This window comes from Wyeomyia smithii, chromosome 2 (assembly GCF_029784165.1).
Source record: "Wyeomyia smithii strain HCP4-BCI-WySm-NY-G18 chromosome 2, ASM2978416v1, whole genome shotgun sequence".
NCBI lineage: Eukaryota > Metazoa > Arthropoda > Insecta > Diptera > Culicidae > Wyeomyia > Wyeomyia smithii.
The window spans coordinates 92,004,075-92,020,617 of record NC_073695.1 but is presented as its reverse complement, the minus strand read 5'-3'; positions in this window follow the sequence as shown (position 1 = coordinate 92,020,617).

Sequence of the window (16,543 nt, the reverse complement as noted above, 5' to 3'; positions counted from 1 at the left end):
ACAAATTTAAAAATGTAAATTAACTCAAGAGAAAATATTAACTCTTCATCCGCTTTTTCTCATCCTGAAAAGGACAATTTGTTGTTCAATTCACTATCGGGTAAGATACCAATCACATCTTGGCGTTATCCCTGACAGTGCGAATTCAGTATTTCTTGTGATGAAATAAACAGTGAAAAGCTGATTTGACACTCAAAATTAGACGGCTCACGTATTGTCAAAATGAGTCAACTCTCCATAGAATGCATTTACTAGTGTCCGCTTTCGCACAGAGACTGTATTTCACTCAAGTGCCTCACTGCATCAGCTGCTATCGATGCTGATACCCGCTGCAACTGCTACGCTATCCGTAGCCATGCTACAGTTGTGACCAGCGTTGCCAATCCTCCAGTTTTTCCTGGATATCTCCAGTTTTTTTGAAGATCGCCAGCGAAACAGCTGACGGTTGAATATTTCCAGTTTTTTGAAAATTGTTCCAGTTTTATCCAGGTTTCTGTTTACCACCACATTTTTTTAACCCATTCCCATTACATGTATGGTATTTTCAGTATTTTGTGCATTCATGCCTCTCAGTTGTGAGATTTTAATCGAAATCCACTCAATTTCAAGTACGCCAATGACTATAATCTCCATCAGTAAAAAATTTTCTTTCAGCCTTTTTGGTTACATACGGTGCAGCATTTTCGAACCGAAAATCAAATAAATGTCTGTAAAACCTTCAAATTTATATATCAAGTTTTCTACAGTTTTTTATTTTGAATTCTTCCTGCTTTTTATAAAAAATGGTTGGTATCACTGGTTGTGGCCGCTATACGCTACCATTAGTATCCGCTGTCCCTGCATCAGCTGGCCCAGCTGCTATCGATGCTGAGATCCGCTGCACCTAGTGCGCTATCCATTACTATGCCACAGCTGTGGCCGCTACCCGCTATCGCTGGTATCCACTGCACTGCTACTGCTGCTGCTAAGGGAGGACTGCTGTTGTCGCTATCTAGAACTATTATGGGCGGCTTCGGCTAAAACAAGCTCTTATATAGGTCAAATAGCATATTTTAAATTGCAAGGTATATGATTCTGTCGACCGTGCTTGGGAAGCAATCATACAACGACCAATCGGAGGACGAATTTTTCGTTTTGACATGGCTTGACTATTTTCAATAGTAGAATATTTTGAATAATAAAATTACAATTATCTCGTTTGAGAAGAATCTTAGAAGATTTTCCAATCTATTGCTGCAAAAACGAAGTAAATCCATTGAGTACTAACCGAATTATTGGCATTTGAAATTGGACATATTTTTCACTTTTTTCGATTTTAGATTTTCATTTCACATCCCTATGTAGCCGAACTTCCTGAGAGAAGTATTCTACTTCAAAAACCTCTGTTTGAGTAGTTTATGGAGGTTGAGTACCTGCGCAGCCCTGCATTTGTCTCGTTCCCACTCGAAAAATGCAGCATTGATTTTGTAAACAACTTTTTGACAGTTTTGTAAGGGATTTTGTTGAGGACACGAGTAGAGCCGCTATGAAGAAAATTCATTCCGTTCATTTTCGTCGAGCAGTTCATACTGGTGTTGGTACCGGGTGATATGGGGCAGAGAGTACAAAAAAAAAACGCCAGTGTTACGTATGTTCAAGTATGTGGGTGAACTGTCATTGTAGCGATTTCGAGCAGATTTCGAGTAGTTTTAAATCGTGATTTAAAAAGCGAAGGACAACGATAGAAATTTTTTTCAAATCACCTTTTACTTAGAAAATGCAGATCTTTCAGATGACATAAAAAACTGATATAGCTAAACAACCCAATTCAGAACGGCCTTCGATTCCAACGCGCTGTTTGGGATAGACCAGAAAGACCGCGTTCAGTTTTGAGCAAATTCACGTTGACGGTGTTAAAAGAGATTTTGAAGGCTGTTCGCATTTTCGAGAACTCTTATATGTAATTATCATAATGTGAGTGATGACAAAAGTATAAATATGTATTTCGCGGTGAGAACAGTGAATACACATTTTTTTTTATAACCATGAATAACATGGTATTTTGACTGTCAGCTTGCAAACGGTTTCTGTCATTACCATGGTAGCGACAACACACTTTACTTTACCATTTAGCATGACGAGGGGTTTAATTCGGAGGATATTTCGTGGCATACATGCACAATTTTACACACTTTTTTCAAACTGTTTGTTCGTCGCTTGTTAGTCTGTTCTCTGTGTTAACAGTGGAAAACATAGTCAAGTCATGGAAAAACTATGTGCACTTACAGCAACTTCTAAGGTTTTGCCTTTCTCCTAGAAAGGTATAGCAATCACTGCAAAAACTAAAGGTATAAAAGTGCTCAAAAGGGCCGAATGCCGTATATCTTTCGACTCAGTTCGACGAACTAACCATTTTCTGTATGTGTGTGCGTGTGTGTGTATGTGTGTGTGTGTGTAACGCTCTCCCAATATGAACCGATTTTCATGAAATTAATTGCAAATGAAAGGCCTAGTTGCCCCATAAGACCCAATTGAATTTTATTGTAATCGGATTTTCAGTTTAGAGGTTGTGTATCAAAATGTAAAAATCATGAAACATCATTATCTCAGAAACTACACAACCGATTTGAACAAACTTAGTCTTAAATGAACGGGCTACCTAGAAAACCCTTAACTTTTGAATTTCATCAAGGTTGAACATGTGGTTCACAAGTAATTCAAAGAAACGTGTTCTAGAGACTGTTTAATCTCACTCATGTTTCTCAGAGATGGCTGGACCGATTTCCACAAAATCAGTGTCATATGGACGGTCTAGTTACCCCATAAGACCCTATTGATTTTTTTTGTTGCAATAGGACTGTTATAATTAAAAATGTGAAATCAAGCTCTTAAAAGAAACATATTCCGAAGACTACTTAAACTCACTCACTTTTCTCAGAGATGGTTGAACCGATTTTCACAAAATTAGTGTCAAATTAAAGGTCTAGCTGCCTCATAACACACTATTGAATTTTGCTGTAATCGTACTGTAACTTCGTATGTAATGTATCAAAATGTGAAAATCACGAAACTTCATTATCTTAGATTCTAGGGGTGGGCGAAACGGCTCTTCTGCAAGAGCGGCTCTGAACTGCTCATTCACGGTTCTGAACCGACCATGGTTTACAATGATTCACGAACGTTGGTAGTTCGTGTTGTCTCGGTAAACTTCGGGTTCGCGCGAACCAAACAGTTTTGGTGCGCTAGTTAACGACCCGACCCAGAAAGCAGCAACGTAACATTGTTTACTTTGCTGCCATGGATAAAGTGCACCGGCGTTGGAGACAACATCGGTGACTGCTATTCAACTTCCATTTTTTGGCAATAAAATTAGTCTTAGTTAAGCAGTGTTCAGAGCAGTGGGTATGTGATGTGGAATCCATTCTCCGCACGTATCGGGAGAACGGTGCAACGATGGCTCAGATGAATATAATAGAGAGAACAATTCGAAGGAAAGTTGAGGGTGAGGCTGCCGATATACTCAACTCGAATAACATAGTTTCGAATTGGGGTGAAATCAAGAATGCTCTAATCCTTTATTACAAAGATCAAAGAGACGTCAAAACACTGGATACCCAGCTAACGACAGTAAAAAAATTGGCCAATGAAAGTTTAAACTCGTATTACAGTCGAGTAAACGAGTTGCTTTCTCTCATAATCGCTCAGGTGAAAACTGACGACACGCTGAGATTGAATGCAGCCGCACATACTAATTACTTTCGGGAGTAGGCGTTGGATGCGTTTATAAGAGGATTGGAAAAGCCTCTGAACATACTTTTGAAAAGCTCAAACCCAGCGACGCTTAGTCAAGCATACAACTTTTGCATTGATTACCATAATTTAGACATTCGCTCTGCACCATTCAGAAACGAACTTGGTGATCAGCCGATTCCAAAACCTCGTGACCTATCAAACATAGCATCTAGAATGCAAATTCAGCCAAATTTTTTTTACCACCTCCTCTTCCTCCGAGGCGACAGCCAATAAACCCGTTCCAACACAATCAGAATCAGAATGAATAATCAGTTTATGCAACATCATCAATTTCAGAATAATCCATTTATGCAACCTCAATTTCAAAATAACCCACCGAATATTCCATTTAGACAACGTCAATTTCAGAATAACCCACCAAATAATCTATTTAGGCAACATCAGTTTCAAAATAACCCGCCAAATAATCCGTTCAGACAATATGCATTTCAAAAACCAGAACCGATGGATGTCGACTCCAGTCAACGAACCCGAGCAATAAATTACGGTAATAGACCGATAATGAACTTAAAACGTCCCCATTCTTCTTCTCAACAGCAACATCATTTTAAAAGACAAGCACATCCACTTGAAAGTGCATATCCGTACCCCGATTACAATGACGAATATTACGACTACAATTATGAAGGTCAGTACTGGGACAGCGGGCTGTACAGCGGCTCATATCACGAAGTTGAACAACCAACGTATGAAATAGGAGAGCCTTCTCATTCTGGTAAAGCGACCGACTATCAATACGAACCAACTACTCTCGAACAGCAAGAAGCAAATTTTTTAGAGTGGCGCCCAGTGGTGGGCACCATTCCGCCAATTCGCTAATCGCTAATTAGCGACGCTAAAATTCAGTTAGCGGTTTAGCGATTTCGCTAATTTTTGAGCTGGTTAGCGAAACTGTTAGCATCGCTAAAATTTTGGCCTTCGAAACGCTAATCGCTAATTCGCTAAATTTTGTAGAGAAGCGACAATAGAAATATTTAGAAAAACTGTGAATTGCTGATGGCGTGCGTAAATTGCTTTTTTTTCCTGTGTGGACTTATCACTGCGACCAGAGCTTAGATCTATTGTGATATTGCCCAGGTGTTTTCAGTACTCCGCACTTCATATTAGCAGTAACACTATTGAAGCAAGTGATACGCTTATCATTCATATCAGTGCTTTTGTGTAATTATTACCTTTCCGTTTCGAGCTTACTGCTCTACTATACCGAGCCTCTGTCCATCCTAACAATATCGCCTAGTTACAATTCCCTGGAGAGAACTTTCATATGTTACTCACACCAGTTTTATTATAATAGGGACTTATTTCTATTAGGAGGAGAGTCAACAGGGGTACTGTAGAATCCAGATTGAAGGAAGGGTACGTGTAACTCCGCCTATTACGATTCTCTTGGTACAGTTTAGCCTTTACGAATAGACTTGAATTATTGAGAACTGTAGCAGAGGGTCCAAAGCCCCTGTAAAGGAGGATGGTTGCAACAGCTCTTAACCATGGCTGTTGCGTAAAATCCAATGGTTAAAACCCCTAAGCTAAGGTGTTATGCGACCCGTGCCGATGGATGACGTGGTGGGGGGGGGGGGTTAAGAAATACCCAGCCTCTAACGGAGCCTGTGGAGTACCAGGGCACCCTTCACAGTAATTAGCCCTTATTGCATCACGCGGGTCACTGATGCAGCGGACTCTTCTTTACCCAGCGACTCGTGGGAATTTTATGAACGACAAAACTTCACAAAATTCGGCCACCGGCAGCCTTTCTTTGCCGGAACCCATGGACTCATCGGAGCTTAGTCCAATAAAAACAAACGCACCGGGCAGAACGGAGGAGATGGAGCATGAGGATGATTTCAACCTCGACAGCGAATCGCTGGACGGAGAACCCTCTGCTTCATCCTTAATCCTACTTTCTCCACAAGGGAATGACGAAAGTCAAATGGACTTAGTTCCCGGTCCACAGACAAGGCCCGATGACGAAGGGAAACCCGAATCATCGGCACCCCTTGTCAAGCGACTTTCAAATGCGCAAAGGCGGCGACTGAGCAAAAATCTTCGCTCCGGTCTCTCGTACGAAGAAGCCAGGAAGCTGGCCCTCCTTCCAACAGAGCAGCCTGCTCAATTGAACCAAGTGGCTTCCTGCAACTTGCCTGTGGCTTCCTGCAACTTGCCTGTGCCGACAACGACACAGTGCAGTGGTTGGAAAGGGAGGTACCTTCTCTCGTACCATGGGAGGGAGCACAACTTCGTGTATACCACATGAAGGATCTGCCGAAGGCCAGACGGTATGTCGGTTACTTCGCGTACAGTGCGAACTCTCCGGACGAGAAGATTCTTCGTTCACTCCAGAATCAGAACGACCATCTCTCTACCAAAATGTGGCGAGTCTGTAACCGCAAATTGGTAAAGACCTTGGTCGAACTAGTTCTGGATATTGACGAAGAATCGGTCAAACTCGTTGAGAGTAGAAATAATGAACTGCACTACGGTTTCGGCAAAGCACGCATCCGAAAGGTAAGCGGAAGGCCGAACGTCACAGGCAGGAAAGACTCCGTCGCAATGTCAGGGAAGGTACGTGCGGGTAACTCCTCCGGGAGTACTCTGCCACCACCCAGGCAAAGCGATCCTGCGAATGGGCTAAAGGTTCGCGTGGGAATCTCCTCCGAGAGTGCCCCACAACCACCCAAACGCAACCCTGCGGTTGGGAAGGTACGCGCAGGATGCTCCCCCGTGAGTGCCCTGTCACCACCCAAACAACGCAACCCCGCGACTGCTCGGACGGTTCCGCCGAAGACTCGCAAGAGTGTGAAGCATCAACCACCGAAAAGTCGCACCCCCCGGAGTCAAAAACCGCCACAGTGTGCGCGACGACCTTCTGTTGCCAATCGACTGCTGCAACCGAAGCCGAACAGTGAGGAAGAGCAACTTCCATCAACCAGCCAAACCGCTGTTGGCAGCCATCAGCCAATACCAGGATCATCTTCCGATCCGGACAAAGACGGCAACTTCACTGCAAAGTGAGCAGCCTTCGCTGCGTGCAAGCGAATCTCCATCACGCAAAAGGCGCCTCGGGTGTTCTTTGCAGGAGATTCGCCAAAGAGCAGCTAGCGGCTGCATTCATCCAGGAGCCGTGGATCAACGAATCCAAAGGTCTCGGACTTAACGCTCCTAACGGTAGGTTAATCTACTGTGACACGCAATCCAAACCAAGGACTGCAATTCTGCTAAATAGAGAACTAAAATTTTTACCTATTACAGAATTTATCCAACGCGACGTCGTTGCCGTCACGGTTGAAGTACCGACAATCAGAGGAAAGCAGGAAATGGTTGTCGCGTCGGCCTACTTCCCGGGCGACCAAGGTGATATACCGCCACCCGAAGTTGCTGCGCTCGTGCGGTACTGCAAGGCCATCAACAAGCCGTTTCTGATCGGCTGCGATGCCAACGCTCACCACACGATCTGGGGCAGCTCGGACACCAACACCAGGGGTGAGTACCTACTTGAATACCTTACTTCTAACGATGTCAATGTATGTAATGTAGGGAATAACCCCACGTTTATCAACGCTATCAGACAGGAGGTCCTTGATCTCACTCTGTGTAGCGCCTCTATTTCTGAAAGGATTAAAAATTGGCATGTCTCCGATGAAACTAGTTTGTCGGACCACAGACACATCGTTTTTAATATAGATGCTAACCCTCTGAAAAGAGAGCTGTTCAGAAATCCTAAGAATACAGATTGGGAATCCTTTAAGGAACACCTGATCGATTCACGAACTTTCAGTTACAGCAACATTCGAAATTCAGTTGACCTGAATTCAGCAGCAAATGATCTACAAAACAGAATCATGGATGCTTTCGACGCTAACTGTCCACTAACACAGCGGTCAGTATGCCGTGACGTACCCTGGTGGAATGATCAACTTAGTGACCTTCGTCGGGAAACTAGGCGGTTTTTCAACAGAGCAAAAGTCACGTCTAACTGGGACGACTACAGGGCGTCCCTCACTAAGTACAACGCCGAGCTACGCAAGGCTAAACGGAAATCCAGAGTTAGTTTCTGTGAAAGAATCCAAACTCTGCCGGAAGCTACGCGGCTCCAAAAGGCGATGTACAAAGACCATACTAACGGTTTAGGACAGGTGAGGAAAGAGAATGGATGCCTCACTGTCACTACCAAGGAAACGCTGGAGGTTCTTATAAACACCCACTTTCCTGGATCGACAGAGACCGAAGAACTGAATAGTGATGGGTCGCGGCAGGACAATTCGAGACATATGGCGTCTCGGGAGTCCATCCTGCTGGCCCGTCGACTGTTCACGGAAGCTTCAATAGGTTGGGCTCTAAGCTCATTCGACCCTATGAAGTCTCCTGGTCCAGACGGCATACTACACATCTTTCTACAAAAATCGGCCGCAGTTATCATGTCCGAACTCATCAACCTCTTCAGAGCCAGCTTTATCCTGGGCCATATTCCGGATAACTGGCTGAAGGTGAAGGTAGTGTTTATCCCCAAAGTTGGAAGAAAGGACAAAACCCTACCTAAAACTTTCAGACCCATAAGTCTGACTTCATCGCTTCTCAAGTTGATGGAGAAAATAATGGATAAATATATCCGTGATGAGTTTCTTAAAGACTCCCCGCTGAACAGGAACCAACATGCCTATCAAAACGGCAAGTCAACAGAAACTGCTCTTCACAGCTTAGTGACGTTGATTGAAAAGTCCCTGTGTTATCAGGAGACGGCGCTATGTGCCTTTCTTGATATTGAAGGGGCCTTCGATGACACGTTCTTTGCATCAATTGATACGGCTCTTTCTCATAAGGGAATCGACCAAACTTCAAGGAACTGGATACACGCAATGCTCTCTAGCAGAGTGATCACAGCAACCTTGGGAGATTCGTCTGTAACAATGTCAATGATCAAGGGATGCCCGCAAGGAGGAGTTCTCTCGCCCTTGTTATGGTCACTAGTTGTCGACGCACTTCTCAACAAGCTTTCACAGCTTGGTTACGAGGTCATTGGATACGCCGATGACATCGTCCTCATCGTCAGAGGTAAAGATGACGCAACTCTGTCGAGCCGAATGCAAACGGCCCTGAATACCACCATGTCATGGTGTTTACAGGAGGGTCTAAACATAAACCCCTTAAAAACAGTCCTAATTCCATTCGGCAGACGAAGGACGATCTCCATCACTCCTCCAATACTGAATGGAGTTAGACTGGGCTTCAGCAATGAAGTCAAATATCTCGGAATTATTCTGGACAAGAAACTGAACTGGTCTGCACAACTGGATCATGCCGCTAAGAAAGCGATCTCAGCGATCTGGGCCTGCAGAACTCTGTTCGGTAAGACCTGGGGACTGAAACCAGACTTGGCACTCTGGTCTTACAAGACCATTGCCCGACCAAGAATCACCTATGCTGCCCTAGTGTGGTGGCCTAAGGTGAACGAAGTGACTGCGCAAGCCAAACTCAAAAAAGTTCAAAGACTTGCATGTCTTTCGGTTACCAGCGCTATGCGAACAACTCCAACTGCAGCCATGGAAGCTATGCTTTGCCTACTACCTCTACATCTTCATGTGAAAAAGGAAGCAGAGCTTGGCGCTCTAAGGTTGCAAAGGAGGAAAACCATACTTGAAGGGGACCAAATCGGCCACCTTCGCATACTTAGGGAGTTCAAACTAACTCCGCTATTAACCACAGTCTCCGACTGGATGGACGTTAGGACCAACATGGATATTCCATATAGAGTGATTGAAACAAACCGCTCTATGTGGAACAATGGAGGGCCTAGTCTTCCACCTGGCATCGTCAGTTTTTATACGGACGGCTCGAAAATGGGATCCCTAACGGGATCTGGTACATACGGACCCGGTATCAGAGAAACGTTTTCCCTGGGAAAATGGCCCACCGTTTTTCAAGCAGAGGTATATGCCATATATATCTGCGCAAAAATATGTCTGCAACGCAACTACAGACATGCGAAAATCGGTATATTCTCGGACAGTCAAGCAGCACTACTAGCACTTAAGTCCGTCAAATGCGCTTCCAAACTTGTTTGGGAATGCATTGAAACTCTACGGGAACTTTCCCGACAGAATTCAGTTTTTCTGTTTTGGGTGCCCGGACACTGCGGAGTCGAGGGTAATGAACACGCTGACTACCTAGCAAGACAGGGATCAGCTCAGCGGTTTATTGGCCCCGAGCCGTTTCTGGGTACGTCCATTTCCGCTATCAAAAGCGAACTACTAACTTGGGAAAGGCTAGAAATAGTATCCCAATGGCAACAGGCACAGGGTTGTAGACAAGCTAAACAGTTTATTTATCCGAACCCTGGAACCGCCAGAAAGCTACTTAGTCTAAATCGTAGTGACCTACGGATAATCACGGGACTCCTCACCGGACACTGTCCCGCTTTTTATCATTTAAAGAAAATCGGCGTAGTGTTGAACGACACCTGCCGATTCTGCAAATCTGAACCAGAGAGTTCAGAGCATTTGCTTTGCTCTTGCGAAGCTCTTGCTTGTACAACTTCTTAGGAAGTTACCTTTTAACTCCATACCAAGCATGGAGCTCCAATCCCAAGCAGGTCATTAGTTTCATCAACTATGTTGTACCTAATTGGGGTACAGGTTTACAACAAAACAGTTCTACTCCATCAATGAGTACGAACAATCCGTAACCTGTGCACAGCAATCGGGGCCCGCCACAAAAGACAATCAGCAAGAATGTCGCAGTGGCATTTCAGTACCCAGTGCCCTTCAGGCATACAGAGAAAAAAAAGGGTACGTGGTGGGGAGCCTGAGAATAAACCCATGCTTAAAGTCTTTTGACAACCAAATGGCCTGATTCTACTAAGATTCGAACCCACGACCACCCGCTTACCAAAGCGGACTCTGCAACTTTGCGGCTACGGAGCTCCCCTAATCGTAAATGGCTTCCAAAGATGAACATACTTTACTGCGAAAAGTAAAAGTGAGATAGGAAGGGACAGACCAATTCACTTCGCATCTCGATCATTAACTAGAGCAGAGGAGAAACATTCTGTGCCTGAGAAAGAAATGCTTGCAATATACTGGGCATTAAAAACTTTTCGAAACCATTTATATGGATCAAAATTTAAGATTTTTACTGATCATCAACCCTTGACCTTTGCATTGTCACCAAAAAATACCAATGCCAAATTAAAAAAACATGAAAGCATATCTCGAAGAACATGACTACGAGATAGTTTACAAATCGGGAAAATCGAATGTTGTTGCCGACGCTCTCAGTCGCATTGTGTGTTCGATGACCGGAACCCAGCATTCAGCCGATGACAGCGACGACATGTTTATTATATCAACGGAAGCACCACTGAACGCATTTAGACATTAGATTGTCATAAAGAAGGGTCCAGACAAAATAAATACTACACACCCTTTTCCTAACTATACGAGAATCACGATTTATCTGAACGAAATTAATGAAAACTCTCTTTTTCAGGTCCTAAAGGAACATGTTCATGCATCTGGGTGAAACGGATTATTAACTGAAGAAACCATCATGGGTAAAATACAAAATGTGTATAAAAAACACTTTGGTCGACAAAACATGTTGAAGATGCGTTTCACTCAGAAAATGCTTATCGATGTGGCAGAAGAGCACACACAATGGGAAATTATAAAAAAAGGAACACTATCGAGCACATCGTGGCTTAGAGGAAAATAAAGCACAAATCCTCAGGAAATTCTATTTTCCTCAGTTGAATAGCAAACTTCGTGAATTTACGAAGAACTGTCAACTGTGCCACGAGAACGAATATGATAGAAATCCAATCCACCATCCGCTTCAAAAGACACCCATTCCAAATGCACCATTCCAGATTGCCCATATCGACATAATGTTCCTAGAAAAATTAATATTTCTTACGTGTATCGATAAATTCTCCAAATTTGCCCAAGTTCGTCCAGTAGAATCAAGAGCAGCTGTAGACCTTGTACCTGCTGTTAAAGAGGTTTTAACAAAATATAAACTGCCGGAGACCGTCGTTATGGACAACGAAAAGTCTTTTATGACCGGCAATTTGGTAAATTTTTTAACGAAAATAAAATTGCTCCTTACGTAGTAGCTACGGGCCGAAGTGAGATGAACGGAGTGGTTGAAAGATTTCACTCCACTTTGCAAGAGATTTATCGCGTCACTAAGGCTGAAAACCCGAGTAAAAAGCCGGAGCAACTTGTCGAAATGTCGGTTATTAAATATAACTCCTCTATCCATTCCTGCACACAGTATACACCTTTCGAGGTAATCATTCCAAGTCCCCAAAGCTCAAATATTATTAAAGCCGTTTACGAAAACCTACAGAAAAAACAGAATCGAGACCTTAAGTACCATAACAGAAAACTATCTTCACGACACATAAATCCAAATCAAGAAGCATTTGAAAAAACGCGAAGACGAGTGAAAACCGTACCTAGATATAAAAAAATTAAAATTCAAAACGTTCACAAAAGCACAATAACTACATCAGATAATAGACGTGTTCACAAAAATGATTTAAAAATTCGACAGAACTGATACCAATGCATTTTTTTCTTCCAGGCTATTATTAATGGAAATATCTGGACATGGTACTGCACAGACAATCTCGATTCACAAGACGGACAATCTACCCCTTTTAATATACGACAAAGGCCACGGACGTATAAGAAATAATTATAATTACTATGTTCACCATTTCAATTTAGAATCTTTCAAAACTCATGTGCAAGACCTAAAGTTAAAATTTAAACAAGTAGAACCCGATCAGTTTACTACCCTTATATTAAATGAATTCAATAAATTAGATTCTAACTTAAGAAATCTTCTACCAATAAAAAGAAGGAAACGATGGAACCAATTAGGAACGGTTTGGAAATATCTTGCAGGAAATCCCGACGCAAATGACCTTAAAATAATTAATAGTTCTATCAACGGTCTTATTAATAATAATAACGAACAAATCAAAATTAACAGGGAAATATCTTTGCAAATGAAGGAAGTATTGTTTAAGACCAAAGAATCCATTCAATCGTTAAACTTAAAAACTTCTGAACTGTATTCTGTAAACATATACTTAAACCTACAATTTTTGAACGATAAATTAGATCAAATTATACAAACAATAGTCATGGCAAAAGTAGGGATACTTAATGAGAAAGTTTTGAGTCAGACAGAAATAGATTTGCTAGTTAAAGATTTAAGCAAGGAAAATTTAACAGTTTGGAACACCGCCGAAGCACTCACCTACGTCACGACGTCTATAGTAACAAACGAGTATGATATAGCCCTTCTACTCAAATTGCCGAAATTGGATCCGAGAATCTTCAAGAAAATTTTCATTTTACCAACATGGTTCGGTCGTCAACAAATCCATGTTCCCAACAGCAATTATATTACCCATAAAGATCAATACTTCATCGTTAATAACCTACAACCCAGAATTTTTGACGCCAAAGACATTGCATTAGACTCCACAGCATGTGTACCAAATCTACTTGATGGGAAACCAGCGAAATGTGATTACCTAGCCAATCCAGTTGAAGAGGTCGTTTCCATCGACGGCCAGCATCTTATCACAAATGTGCTAGTGAGTTTTACCCTTCACACTAACTGCGGCTTATCGGACAGGAACCTATCTGGGACATACCTGATTTCGTTAATAACTGTGAGGTAACCATTAACAATCAAACGTTCTCAAATTATAAGCAGAATGGAACAGGTGAACCAATTCATCTGCCGTTGTATGGTATTCCTATCGAGAAACAACGTACCGTTATCAACCTGAGCCTACATCATCTACATAATCTGCATCTTGAGGCGAGGAAAGAAATGGCGGAAATTCGTTTGGAATTCAATACAAGTATTCAATGGCCACATTGGACGATTTTCGGAGGATTATCGACCACATCGATTGTTATAAGTATTGTTCTCTTTTTGTCTTTTTTTTCGCCACAGAAGAACGGATGTTGAAGTTCAGGTGAAACAACAAAAGCAGACCCCTCGCGAATCTTGCAGTTTCCAGATTTTACCATTGAGTGAAATCGTTCGTATGGAACCTCACACTGCAGGGGGACTAGTTAACGACCCGACCCAGAAAGCAGCAACGTAACATTGTTTACTTTGCTGCCATGGATAAAGTGCAACGACGTTGGTGACAACATCGGTGACATCGAGCGACGTCGTTTCTGCTGAGGTATGCAACCACCGCGATACTGCTATTCAACTTCCATTTTTTGGCAATAAAATTAGTCTTAGTTGAGCAGTGTTCAAAGCAAGTCTTTTCTTCCTCATAAAAAAAGAACTCCGTTCTTAACTCGCTCAAAGAACCGTGGTTCTTTTTCGTGAGCCGTTCGTTCTTTCGCTCTTTTTTAAGAACCGGTTCATATGAACGGCTCGTGAGCCGTTCGCCAATCCCAATCTTAGAAACTACACAACCGATTTGAACAATATTGATATCAGATGAACGGGCTAGTTAAGGGTTAACTGATGAATTATGATTGAACACGTGGTTTCAAAGTTTGACTGCTCTATACGTTCCCTTTTCATTTGATTATTATCGAACTTAAGCAACCGTTATGTATTAAATTGTTAAAACAACGAAAGTATATTATCTCAAGTATTACACGACTTATTTGAGCATAACTAGTGTCATATGAACGAGTCATCTCTCAAACTTGCGAATAACAAACTTCATAACAATTTGATATGTGGTTCAGAAGTTATGGAAAGGAAAGAAATTCGGAGAATATTTAAAACTACACCTGCTTTGATCAATATACAGGGGGTAGACAAAATGATTGAGACAGGCAAAATTTTGTCAATTTTCAAAAGGTCAGAACTTTACGAAGAATGAATCAATTTTGACAAAACAGGTTTCATTTTACTGGAAATTGATTTTCAACCTTTGGGTATCAATGAGCTCGGAATGAATTCTAGTTTATTGGCAACATACAAAACTACAAGAAACTAGCTGTCAGAAAAAGTTCTAAGCGTAGCAAAAATGAACATTTTGACACACACTCCTAAAATCCGGAACATTTCCGGTGTCCATTGGCCGCATCAAGTCCTCACATAGTATTTGAAAAGTAGGATAGTTTTCCAGTAAAATTTGCCTGTCTCAATCAATTTGCTACCCCCTGTATGTGGCTTCAACATTATTTAAATATGGTATCGTACTATTCAAACGTTCCTGGTATTTAATTTTTCGAAATTAAGAGTAATTTCTTTTATTTCGCTATTTCTTAAGCACTAACATTACGTCAAATTTTATATTTTATGCTTCAATTACAACATCAATATTTTAGAACCCAAATATTCCTTTATCGGATTGAAGCGTTCATGTAAATTTATTTTTACAAAAAATAGTTTGAATGAGAAAGGCTGAGTCTGACCGCTAGGTGAATAAATTTAGGTTTTTTAGGTTATTTTCTTTCGGGTATTTCCTTCCGTCGCATGCAAAAAAAAACAAACAAATATCATCAACACCTAGAGCAACACAGTCAACGCGAATGGAGCAATAATCTTTGAACTAGTATAGGGCTAGTAGCGTTAGCAGGGCTAGCGGAGATGAAAAAGATTCTAACAAGTGAATATGTGGCAACACTGCTTTCTATACTGTCAAAGTTTATCAACTTAACCAATTTCACAGAGTTCATGCTTCATTCTCCTTCTAACCGCCAAAGAGAGCGTACACAAAACTGCCGAGTCTGTCAAGTGTAGTGAAGTTTTACTTCGAGCAATCGCGTCTGTTGGAAGCCATTTTGTTTTTACGGCTTTCCACTGGATCACAGTAATAGATAGAGAAAAAACCTTTTTTTTTATTTTAATATTAGCTTATAAGGAAAAGAGAAAATACAATTTTTGCGAAGGTAATATTAGGTGATGATTAGTTTTGTTGTTAGTGATAAGCAGTTGCCTATGCTTTAACAAGCATGGACAGCGATAGCACAAACCCCGAACCACCCGATAAAGGTAAGAAACTGGGTTATACCCCTCTGCCCTCCACAACGGGCGATGACATGGATGATTCAACACAGGTAACAAATCCCCAAATGCAACAAACCCCTAACACACAAACACAACCACAATCAGATTTACCAAAAGAAAATGTTTACATTAAAAACAACGCATACAATGTACTCTTTATTGAGCCAATTTCGGTAAAAGAAGAAACAAAAATACTGGAACCCATGAAGGTAGGGAAATTCTTACATGACACCAACCTAGACCAATTCACTGAACTCAAAAAAGCAGGACAATACAGATACAAACTAGTGTATAAAAAACCACAAGATACAGAAAAAATACGAAACAACTCAGAGTTTTTGGGAAAGTATAACAACAAGGTCTATATTCCCAAAATGTTGACCGAGACAACCGGAGTTATTAAAGATGTATCAGTTAAACTTACAGAACAAGAAATTCGACATAACGCCATATGCGACAAGAAGATCATTAGTGTCGAACGAATTAAAAGGAGAGAATCTGATAAACACACGTTCAGTCAAAATAACAGTCGAAGGACCAGAGCTTCCAAGAATGGTTCAAATATATGGAGTATGCTGCAAACCGGAAATCTACGTATATCCAGTGCGAATCTGTAAGAAATGCTGGCGACTTGGACACAAGGAGACAGCATGCAAAAGCAAGGAAACTTGCTTGAGATGCGGTAAGTACATCACAGCAGAACACGAAGGATGCGACAATTCAATACAAGCCAAATGTAAAAATTGTG